This window comes from Leucoraja erinacea, chromosome 17, assembly GCF_028641065.1.
Source record: "Leucoraja erinacea ecotype New England chromosome 17, Leri_hhj_1, whole genome shotgun sequence".
NCBI classification, from domain to species: domain Eukaryota; kingdom Metazoa; phylum Chordata; class Chondrichthyes; order Rajiformes; family Rajidae; genus Leucoraja; species Leucoraja erinaceus.
The window spans coordinates 6,726,117-6,737,947 of record NC_073393.1 but is presented as its reverse complement, the minus strand read 5'-3'; the positions used below and the strand labels follow the sequence as shown (position 1 = coordinate 6,737,947).

Genomic DNA, 11,831 nt, shown 5'->3' with positions numbered 1-11,831 from the left:
CGCATATTCCACATTCACACTATATCTATGTGTATGAAGGAGCTGCAGATGCTGGTTTAAATCGCAGGCAGGCGCAAAATACCGGAGGAACACAACGGGCAGCACCTCTGGAGAGAGAACGTCGCCCATTCATTCATCACTTCTCTCCAGAGACGCTGCTGCCTGTCCCGCTGAGTTACTCAGTTCAGTTTTATTTGCCATATGCAGGTTAACACAGGGTCAACGGTACAATGAAGACATGTATTTGACAAGACAACGGGTCACCTCAGCAAAGATATTGCAGCATTTTTGCATACTCCAGCATTTCACTCTATCTATGTCTTTCATTATTTTATTTTACTTGTCTTTTGATGATGTGGGGGCCCCGGTGTTGTTTTTCTCCCCGCCCCCCCTCAGGTGGAGCAGCTGTCGGTGGAGGGCGGGCGGGCGGGCGGAATGGCGGGCGGCAACCGCCGCTTTGTTGACTGAGAATCAAAGATGGCGTCCGTGACAACAGGCGGGTCACGTGGAGGTGGGAAGGGGGGGGTCGACGCTGGGCTGCCCCTCCCACGTGACACCCCGATTGACAGCCCCCCGCGGCCTATAGGAGGACGCCGCTGCCTCGCAAGGGAATGCGGAAGGTGCCGATCAGCTAATCGGAAGGAGTGAGGGCGGGACATCCTGCGCGGGGCGGAACTTCCGCCGCGGGGAGGGACGTCGGCCGCGGCTGTGTTTTAATGGGCATCGGCGAGCGCTGGAGGATGCGGGCGAGTCGGCGGTGTGAGCGGTTTACAGGGTAAGATTGCGGTCGCCGCTCTCTGAGGAGATGGGGATGCGAGTTGTCGGTGTTGGCAGGAGCCGTTGCCGCCGGTGTCCGCGTCCCTCTGCCCGCCCGCGCGCTTCAGGTGACGGTTCGCGGCAGCTACCGTGGGGGTGACGGCCCGCGGTCCGTCTTGACTGATAGCCGCGGCGGCCAATCCGCCTGCCCGGCGCCGGTGACGCGCGCGTTCTCCCAGTCAATGGGGCTCGCGGAGGGCGGGGCTGGGGGTTCGTCTCGGGTGCAGGGACACAGAGATGGGGATGGGTGCTGTGGCCACAGAGATGGGGGATGGGTGCTGAGGCCACAGAGATGGGGGGTGGGTACAGGGGCCACAGAGATGGGGATGGGTGCTGGGGCCACAGGGATGGGGGATGGGTGCAAGGCCACAGAGATGGGGGCATGGGTGCAGGGCCACAGAGATGGGGGATGGGTACAAGGGCCACAGAGATGGGGATGGGTGCAGGGGCCCCAGAGATGGGTACAGGGCCCCAGAGATGGGGGATGGGTACAAGGGCCACAGAGATGGGGATGGGTACAAGGGCCACAGAGATGGGTACAGGGCCACAGAGATGGGGATGGGTACAAGGGCCACAGAGATGGGGATGGTGCAGGGCCACAGAGATGGAGGATGGATGATGGGGCCACAGAGATGGAGGATGGGTGCAGGGCCACAGAGATGGGGATGGGTACAAGGGCCACAGAGATGGGGGACTGGTGATGGGGACCCAGCGATGGAGGATGGATGATGGGGCCACAGAGATGGAGGGTGGGTGCAGGGCCACAGAGATGGGGATGGGTACAAGGGCCACAGAGATGGGGATGGTGCAGGGCCACAGAGATGGAGGATGGGTGCAGGGCCACAGAGATGGGGATGGGTGCAGGGCCACAGAGATGGGGATGGATGATGGGGCCACAGAGATGGGGGATGTGTGCAGGGCCACAGAGATGGGGATGGGTGCAGGGCCACAGAGATGGGGGATGGGTGCAGGGCCACAGAGATGGGGGACTGGTGATGGGGACACAGAGATGGATGATGGGGCCACAGAGATGGGGGACGGGTACAGGGGCCCCAGAGATGGGGGATGGGTGCTGGGGCCACAGAGATGGGGATGGGTACAGGAGCCCCAGAGATGGGGACAGGTGCTGAGGCTCCAAAGATGGGGATGGGTGCAGGGCCACAGAGATGGAGGATGGGTGCAGGGGCCACAGAGATGGGGGATGAGTACAGGAGCCCCAGAGATGGGGGATGGGTGCAGGGCCACAGAGATGGGGATGGGTGCAGGGCCACAGAGATGGGGGATGGGTGCAGGGCCACAGAGATGGGGGATGGGTGCAGGGCCACAGAGATGGGGGATGGGTGCTGGGGCCCCACAGAGATGGGGGATGGGTGCAGGGCCACAGAGATGGGGGATGGGTGCAGGGCCACAGAGATGGGGGATGGGTGCTGGGGCCACAGGGATGGGGGATGGGTGCAGGGCCACAGAGATGGGGGATGGGTGCTGGGGCCACAGAGATGGGGGATGGGTGCTGGGGCCCCAGAGATGGAGGATGGGTGCAGGGCCACAGAGATGGGGGATGGGTGCTGGGGCCCCAGAGATGGGGGATGGGTGCAGGGCCCACAGAGATGGGGGATGGGTGCTGGGGCCACAGAGATGGGGATGGGTACAGGAGCCCCAGAGATGGGGACAGGTGCTGAGGCTCCAAAGATGGGGATGGGTGCAGGGCCACAGAGATGGGGATGGGTGCAGGGGCCACAGAGATGGGGATGTGTGCAGGGCCACAGAGATGGGGATGGGTGCAGGGCCACAGAGATGGGGATGGGTACAAGGGGCCCCAGCGATGGGGGACTGGTGATGGGGACACAGAGATGGAGGATGGATGATGGGGCCACAGAGATGGGGGACGGGTACAGGGGCCCCAGAGATGGGGATGGGTACAGAGGCCCCACAGATGGAGGACTGGTACAGGGGCCCCAGAGATGGGGGACTGTTGATGGGGCCACAGAGATGGGGACGGGGGGTGGGGACACAGAGATGGAGGGTGGATGATGGGGCCCCAGAGATGGGGGAAAGGTACAGGGGCCGCAGAGATGGGGGGACTGTTGATGGGGCCACAGAGATGGGGTCGGGTGATTGGGCCACAGAGATGGAGGATGGGTGCTGGGGCCACAGAGATGGGGATGGGTGATTGGGCCACAGAGATGGAGGATGGGTGCTGGGGCCCCAGAGATGGGGACGGGTGCTGGGGTCACAGATATGGGGGACGGGTTCTGAGGCCTCAAAGATGGGGATGGGTGCAGGGCCACATGGTCCGAGATGAGGACTGGTCTCATAGGCATAGGGTGATTTCACAAAAGGTCACTGGAGCGTAGATCCGCACCCACGTGACCGAAAATCTCAAGTGGAGGACATGCTATACATCCGGTACATGTTAGTGAATGGGAAAACACGCACTTTCACACCCGTTAAACACATCGAAAATGGCCAGTTTTTGAGCTGCAATTTACTGTGCCAGTCAGGGTGACCGTGAGGCACAGCTACCTAAATTTACAGTCCAAAAAAAAGATAGAAACTAAGGTAAATTCAAGAAGGAGCTGAAGGTGCAAATCCAGCGGAAATGCTTATCGGACATTTGCCGTGGAGATTTAAAGATCCAAAATATCGGGAATTATCGCGTTTGCTCACTGCATTTCATCAAAAGTAAGGCGTTATTGACTTTTTTATCTTTATTGATGAAATGCAGCGAGCAAACGCGATAATTCCCGATATTTTGGACCTTTAAATCTCCACGGCAAATGTCCGCTGTTCACTTCCGCTGGATTGGCACCTTCAGCTCCCTCTTTAATTTACCTTAGTTTCTATATTTTTTTTGGACTGAAAATCTAGGTAGCTGTGCCTCACAGTCACCCCGACTGGCACAGTAAATTGCAGCTCAAAAACTGGCCGTTTTCGATGTTTTTAACGGGTGGGAAAGTGCGTGTTTTCCCATTCACTAACGTGTACCGGATGTATAGCATGTCCTCCACTTGAGATTTTCGGTCACGTGGGTGCGGGTCTACGCTCCAGTGACCTTTCGTGAAATCACCCTATAGAGTCATGGCCTCATCCTTCTAAACTCCAGTGAATACAAGCCTAGACTTTTCAATCTTTCCTCATATGACTGTCCCGCCATTCCAGGGATCAATCTCGTGAACCTACGTTGCACTGCCTCAATCACAAGGATGTCCTTCCTCAAATTAGGAGACCAAAACTGTACACAATACTCTCATATGAAAAGATGCATAGAATAAATTAATGAAATATTTGACAAAGGACAAATTAAAGCAAGCATTGATGATCAAGGAAAGGTGACCACAATGGTCTGTTGTTGCCTGTGGAGAAGGTGAGAATGAGTGATAGAAACAGTGAAACTCGGCAGGGTGATAATGAAAAAGTATGATGACTAGGGTGGGGGAGGGACTATATGACCCTTGATATCAGTGAAGAAGGGTGTCGACCTGAAATGGCACCCATTCCTTCTCTCCAGAGATGCTGCCTGACCTGTTGAGTTACTCCAGCATTTTGTGTCATGCATTGTGGGTAATGGTTCTTTGGCCCAACTTATCCACACCGACCAACATGCCCCATCTACACTAGTTCCACCTACCTGTGTATGGCCGATATACCTCTAAACCTGTCCTATCTGTGCACCTGTCTAAATGTTTCTTAATTCTTAAAAATTACACCTTGGGTTTATATTAAAACAAGACATCAGAGGTTATGGAATAAAGGCAAGACAATGGGGTTGAGGGAGAAAGATAGATGAGCCATGATTGAACATGAATCTATTGAACTTATGAATCTATCTTCCCCCCCCCCCCCCCCCCTCCCCTCCTCACCTTAAAGCGATGTCTCTGGTTCTCGATTTTCCCCTACTTTGGGCAAGAGACTTTGTTTACCTGATCTATTCATCTCATGATTTTATGCACCTCTAAGATCACCCATCTCGGACCTTCCCTGGCTTCCTCAGCCAGCAGCCTGACGTGCTTGTGTCTGACCATCCTGATTGTGCCTTTTAAAGCAGGAACCTCCTACCTATATTACTCTGCATTTGCCTGGCACTTACTTGTGGCTTGATAACGACCATAGAGGTTAGAAGTGAGTACCCTTTATGCAATACCTATCCTATGCTTGTTCAGAGCCTTGATCAAATAAATGTTAACACCAAGGATCAGGAGAAAGTGAAAGAAGTCGAGCTGCTGGCATCGGTTTCTTTAATATTTAAGGTCTCCTCACTCACAATTGACATTTTCAGGAAAATTTTATAAATGATATCTGTGGTCATAAGTCATTGGAACTGAACCTATTTCAGTCTTAATCTATCTTCCTGTGTGCAAAAGCTTATAGATGAGACCTCCAGAGTCCCCCCCCCCCCCCCCCCCCCCCCCCCCCCCCCCCAAATTCGTGGGGGGGAGGAGTGAAACTACTCTTCTGACCTTTTGTATCTGAACAGTTTGGGTTATAGCAAGTAATCTAGTTAATCTATATGTTGCACATGTAGTTTCAAATAAATAATGCAACATGGATTAGTGATGAGTACCTCATTGTGTATGTTTCCCTTTTGTGATTCCAGGAAATAAATAAGATATTAATTAAGATATTAATTAAAGTGATGAGTAAATTGTAGCAATGTTCAGTGTGATTGCCCTTCTATCTGGTAGTTATTTTTACAGTTGCTAACATGCATTAATGTAGTATAAAGTTAAATTGTATAATAATGACTTGGATGAGAATTTAGATGGCATGATTAACAAGCTTACAGCTGACATCCAAATTGTTCGTATAGTTACAACCAAGGTTATAGGACTGATAAGGCTGGGTCTTTTTCCTTGATGTGAAAGAGTCAAGATTGTTTTATTGTCATGTCCTGGATGGGGCAATGAAATTCTTACTTGCTGCAGCACAACAGAATATGTGAATATGTAAACATAGTACATAAGGGGGGAAGAGAGAAAAAATAAATAAAAAGTTCAATAAATTACAAATATAATGCAATAATAATATAGTCTTTTGCAGCTCAGAGCTTATTCGTTGTTGTGTTTAATAGCCTGATGGCTGTAGGGAAGAAGCTGTTCCTGAACCTGGACGTTGCAGTTTTCAGGCTCCTGTACCTTCTTCCTGATGGCAATGGTGAAATGAGTGTGTGGCCAGGATGGTGTAGGTCTTTGATGATTTGAGGCAGCGACTGCGATAGGTCCCTTCGACGGTGGGGAGGTCAAAGCCGGTGATGGACGGGGCAATGGTCACAACTTTTGTAGTCTTTTTCGCTCCTGGACGTTCAAGTTGCCGAACCAGGCCACGATGCAACCAGTCAGAATGCTGTCCACCATGCACCTGTAGAAGTTTAGGAGAATCCTCTTCGACATGCCGAATCTCCGTAGTCTTTCAGGAGTCGCTGATGTGCCTTCTTTATAATTGCATGGTGTGCTGGGTCTAGGAAAGATCTTCAGAGACATGCACGCCCAGGAATTTGAAGTTATTGACCATCTACACCATCGTCCCATTGATGTGAATAGGATCGTGGGTCCTCATCCTTCCCCTACCAAAGTCCACAATCAGTACCTTGGTCTTACTGACGTTGAGAGCCAGGTTATTGTGCTGGCACCATTTGGTCAGTCGGTCAATCTCACTTCGAAGCCGAGTGGACATAGAGTCATAGCGCTCTACGGCATGGAGATAGGCTTTTCATCCGAATCCATTCATATATATTGCTTACTGAGCTCGTTCCACTTGCCAGCACCTGACCCTGGTCTCTAAACCCCTCCTATCCATGTACCTGTCCAAGTCCATTTTAAATGTCATAAGTGGATTTGTCTCTGCCACTTTCGCTGTCGGCTCCTTCCACATACATAAACAGTTGTCCCTTGCGTCCCTTTCAAATAATTCCCCGCTCACCTTAAATCTAGATATTTTAGTTTTAGACTCGACTATCCTAGGGAAAGACTGGGGCTATTCACTTTAGCTATGCTCCTCGTGATTTTATAAACATCTAAGGTCATCCCTCAGCCTCCTACACCCAAGGTAAAGAAGATCTAGCTTCTCCTTTATAATTCAAACCCTCCAGACTTGGTAACATCCTTCTTATTTTTTAGGTACTCTTTCAAGTTTAATAACATTCTTCCTATATATCAGATACCAGAACTGTACATAGTATTCCAAATGTGGCCTTACCAACAACTGAAACAGCTGCAACATGACATCAAACAAATACATTTGTGAGGTAAGAGGGTGGAACTTTCGAAATAATTTTTAGTTGCATGGTTGCTCTGAACTTCAGACTTCAAATTGTCATGCAATCAAGTTCAAGTTCAAGTGAGTTTATTGTCATGTGTCCCTGATGGGACAATGAAATTCTTGCTTTGCTTAAGCACACAGAAAATAGTAGGCATTTACTACAAAACAGATAAATGTGTCCATATACCATGATATGAATATATACACACGTGAATAAATAAACTGGTAAAGTGCAAATAACAGAAAGTGGTTATTAATAATCAGAGTTTTGTCCGAGCCAGGTTTAATAGCCTGATGGCTGTGAGATGTTTTCTTATAGTGTAGTCACCATTATGATAAAGTAATGTGAGAATATATTTATGAAGTTCTAGCCACATTATCTGCTTTTGACTGAGGTGTACTTATTAGTCAAGATGCTGGGAAAATTCTCCACCTCAATAGCACCAGTATTCTTTCTGTCAACTAGGTCTCACCTAGGGGATGATATGGTGAATATGGGACACTTTATTCTGGCCTTCCTTTTGTATAAACTTCTGATTCTGAATTGTAACACTTCCAGATTACACAAATAAATCCAATGACTGTTAGCAATGTGGAAAAGATGAATAAAAAAAACTATCCTTGTTAACTTCTACGTTGCAAACTGATTTCAATCATCTGAGCACAAAGATATAAAGATGCTGTTTCACTTAGTTCTGATTTATTTGTCCATCTTCTGTTCCAGTACACCGAGGTTAGCTTTTATACTTGCAGAGTTTGTGAAGCCAACTTTAGCTAGGAATTTAAGGAATTTTTGGCTTTGTTATAGTTCTAGCTCTGAGCCAGTTTGACAGGTAATCAAGACTGAATTGTTAAAACAGCTTCATTATCTGAATGGAATCTACTGGAAAATTGAGTTTTGCCACTCTCAGTCTGTGTTAGACGTGGACAGTCTATGTCTTGTGCCTACTCTAATCTCGAGTGCAATGGGATAACATGGGCAAGCAGAATACCTTGGGCAGCTTGGTGTTGAGGTAACGTTCATGATGGGGCTTTGTAACCTGCTTTATTAAACAGAAGGATGCAATTGATTTTAATAAATGTGGATTTTTTAATGTTGTTTACATTTTTGTGAATGGTTAATTGAAACTATCATATAAATTTAAAAGCACAAACTTGAATAATACACTGTTGCAGTTATCCACCACATGAATAATTTAAAAAAATGGCAAAGGGGATTTGAGTATAGGAGTAAAGAGGTCCTTCTGCAGTTGTATAGGGCCCCAGTGAGAACACATCTGCAGTATTGTGTGCAGTTTTGGTCTCCTAATTTGTGGAAGGACATCCTTGCTATTGAGCCTCGTTAATATGTTGGTCTGTGTCCAAGATGGCTGGCGGAAGGGAGAGTGGACGCTGGCGCGCTTTAGCTGCCGCTGCTCTCTTCACATTGTGTTTTTTGATTTTTTTTTTGTCTTTAGAGCGATTTCTATCTTTAATTTGTGTATTGGTGATGTCCTTATTATTTATTTTACTCCGACTATGTTTTTTTCTCTTCTGTTAATTTCTGTAAGGTGTCCTTGAGACTTTGAAAGGCGTCCGAAAATACAATTTATTATTATTATTATTATTATTGAGGCAGCGTAGGTTCACGAGGTTAATCCCCAGGATGGCAGGACTGTCATATGAGGAAAGATTGTGAAGAGAGGGCTTGTATTCACTGGAAGTTAGGATGAAAGGGGATCTTATAAAACCATATAAAATTATGAAAGGATTGGACAAGCTAGATGCAACAAAAATGTTCCCAATGTTGGCGGAGTCCACAACCAGGGGCCATATTCTAAGAAGAAAGAGAAGGCCATTTAAAACTGAGATGAGAAAAAACTTTTTCACCCAGAGAGTTGTTAATTTGTGGAATTCTCTGCCACAGAAGGCAGTGGAGGCCAATTCATTGGATGCATTTTAAAGAGAGTTAGAGCTCTTGGGGCTAGCAAAATCAAGGGGTATGGGGAGAAGGCAGGCATGGGTTACTAATTGTGGATGATCAGCCATGATCACAATGAATGGCGGTGCTGGCTTGAAGGGTCGAATGGCCTCTTCCTGTACCTGTTTTCCATGTTTCTATCTCTTGGAATGGAAAGTATGCCACATGACTAGAGCAACTATTCAATGGGTGTTGTTACTAAGTAGGATTGTTACTACTTGCTACTAAGTGGAAGATTCAAATTTTGCTGATGATTAATTTGCTCTTGGTGACGAATCCATGCAAAGCATGATTGCATAGATTATTAATGCACAGCAATAATAACTGCATTCAAAATTCAATTTGCATTTTAAGCATGGAAGTGTAAATGCTCATTTGCATGAAAGTGGCAGGAGACTTGTTTTTACCTAGGCCACAGCTAACAATGGCCCGTTTCCTTGTTCATTGTTACATATCTTTCATTGAACTGTTTTATATCTCTCTACATCTTCTATATCTCTTGTTTCCCTTTCCCCTGACTGTCTAAAGATGGGTCCCAATCTGAAATGTCACCTATTCCTTTTCTCCAGGGATGCTGCTTGACCCACTGAGCCTAGTTTTTTGTGTCTATCTTCAGTTTAAACCAGCATCTGCAGGTCCTCCTTGCACTTAATTAATTTGTTTTGTGCAAAATCAGATTTCAAAAGGAAAACTTTTGAATTTGCAAGTTTCTGATTTTACAAGTTTCAGAAGATCACACATTACTAATGTAGCAATGTTGTATTTGTTGTGCAAGTGTGATTTTTGTAACAATATTGAGTTGTGTATTTATCGCTTTATTTGGTGTTCACAAATAAGAAGCTCCTTTAGCGTAATTATTTTAAAAGGCAACAAAAATCACTAAGTAAATGTATTATTGCATTGTTTCTTCAGTTTACTTGAACTTTGCAAAACATCATTTCCAGTAAAGTTTGGAATTGAAAATGAACTTAAACAGTTTTAACTAATTTAAAAAATATTATTAAAATGGGAAGCATAGAATATAGTGTTGCAATTAATTGCTACGGGCAAGTTGATAATCAAGTGGAGATAGAATACTGGGAACTTTGCACCTGGTCAGAAATAGTTTGGAATGTTATGTCACTTTTGGTTTAATACAATTTAAATCTGATTCAGATACAATGCTGAATGACTGTAATAAACGTTGCATTGCTCACATGCCATTATACTAATATCTTCCGCAGGTGGGTCTTTAGTAGCTTTGGGATGTCAGTTAAGTTGGAATGTGGAGTTTAAAAGAGTATGACAATTTCCTCTTCACATCTGCAATCATTCACCCAACCTAACTTCCATGTAGGAAGGAACTGCAGTTGGTGGTTTAAACCGAAAATGGAAAGATAGATCACTGAAGAAGTGTCTCGACCCAAAACATCACCCTTCTCCCCAGAGGTGCTGCCTGACCCACTGAGTTACTCCAGCATTTTGTGTCTAACTTCTGCCTTTTCTTTTCGTTTAACTCTTCAACTGTAGAAAATTTGCACTTTTTTTTATTGGATTTGCAATCTTCAGTTAAAATGTCAATTAACTTTCTCAGACATGAGATTTCCCTGCGGATTTTGAAATTTGGTAAGGCTTCGCCGGCGTGGCCCCATCGTCGCGAGGCACTGTCGCTGCCTCACTGTTGTGATGCCCCGCTTCACGCCTCTGTGGTGCTGGGCCTCAGCCCCAGCCGTGGGCGCTGACGGCTGCTTCGTCCGACCCGGGCTTCCATCGACAAGGCCCCGGCCGGGGTTCTACGCGGCGATCCGGGAGGCATCGAGACAGAGACGCCTCGATAAAGCCCTCTGGCCGTGTTCCCAGTCCATAGCCGCGGCCTGTCAGGATGCCTTCTGGCCGCACGGGCCGTCGGAAACCTTCTCGCTGCACAATGCAATGTATTGTTGCATTTCCAACATGGACTCGCCATTGAGTCAGCAATTAGCATTCCTTAATAGTCACTGACTTTGCAAATTCTGGCAATCAGAAAATGTCCAGTGAACAAAGGAAGATAAAAGATTATTCACTTATTTCTTTTTTTAAATAATTTGACCATGGATTTAAAAAGAAATGAAAATTTTAATTTTGGGAACTGTTATTTTCAAATAATGTCAAGAGGGACAATTTACAATTACATCAATCCAATTAGCCTACAAACCTGAAGGTACACAAAAATGCTGGAGAAACTCAGCGGGTGCAGTAGCATCTATGGAGCGAAGGAAATAGGCAACGTTTCGGGCCGAACATTTCAGTCTGAAGAAGGGTTTCGGCCCGAAATGTTGCCTATTTCCTTCGCTCCATAGATGCTGCTGCACCCGCTGAGTTTCTCCAGCATTTTTGTGTACCGTCCATTGTACTTAATTTGACTGAGTAGCTATGTAGCACAATATGATCATCTTTGAAGTAGTTGGATCATCATTTTCTTCCTAATTGTTAAGAGTTGGATTTGAAATCATGCAGCATTTAAATACAATGGTAAAGGATACTTGTCTCTAATTAGAGTAAATGAGCAAGGAACAGGTATCATGTTACGTGTAGGTGTAGGTGTAATATAAAATATTTTTTAATATAAACCAGCAAGTTGGTGTCAATTTAAGGTATGATTATCACACATTTTCTGTGTAAATTAGAAGTGACAAGCAAGTAAAATGTGTTATTTTAAGGTACAATAAATTACAGTATAGATTAAGGGTAAATGGGCAAGAAAATGGTGTAATTTCAATGTACAATGATCAAAACATTTCTGGACCCCAGGTACACAAAATTGCTGGAGAAACTCGGCGGG

The 11,831-nt window shown here is 46.4% G+C and overlaps 1 protein-coding gene across 2 annotated transcripts in view; it reads left to right on the top strand.

Moving 5' to 3' along the window:
* Positions 1 to 643: 643 nt before the first annotated feature.
* aktip (akt interacting protein) overlaps positions 644 to 11,831 on the top strand; it is a 33,101-nt gene continuing 21,913 nt past the window's right edge. Inside the window, exon 1 of one of the 2 annotated variants that reach the window (XM_055648438.1) lies at positions 644 to 775. The gene's annotated coding sequence lies outside the window, so the exon portion shown is untranslated. Of the gene's footprint in view, positions 776 to 7,035; positions 7,058 to 11,831 lie in introns of those variants that run through there. The other variant, XM_055648437.1, reaches the window with a different exon arrangement.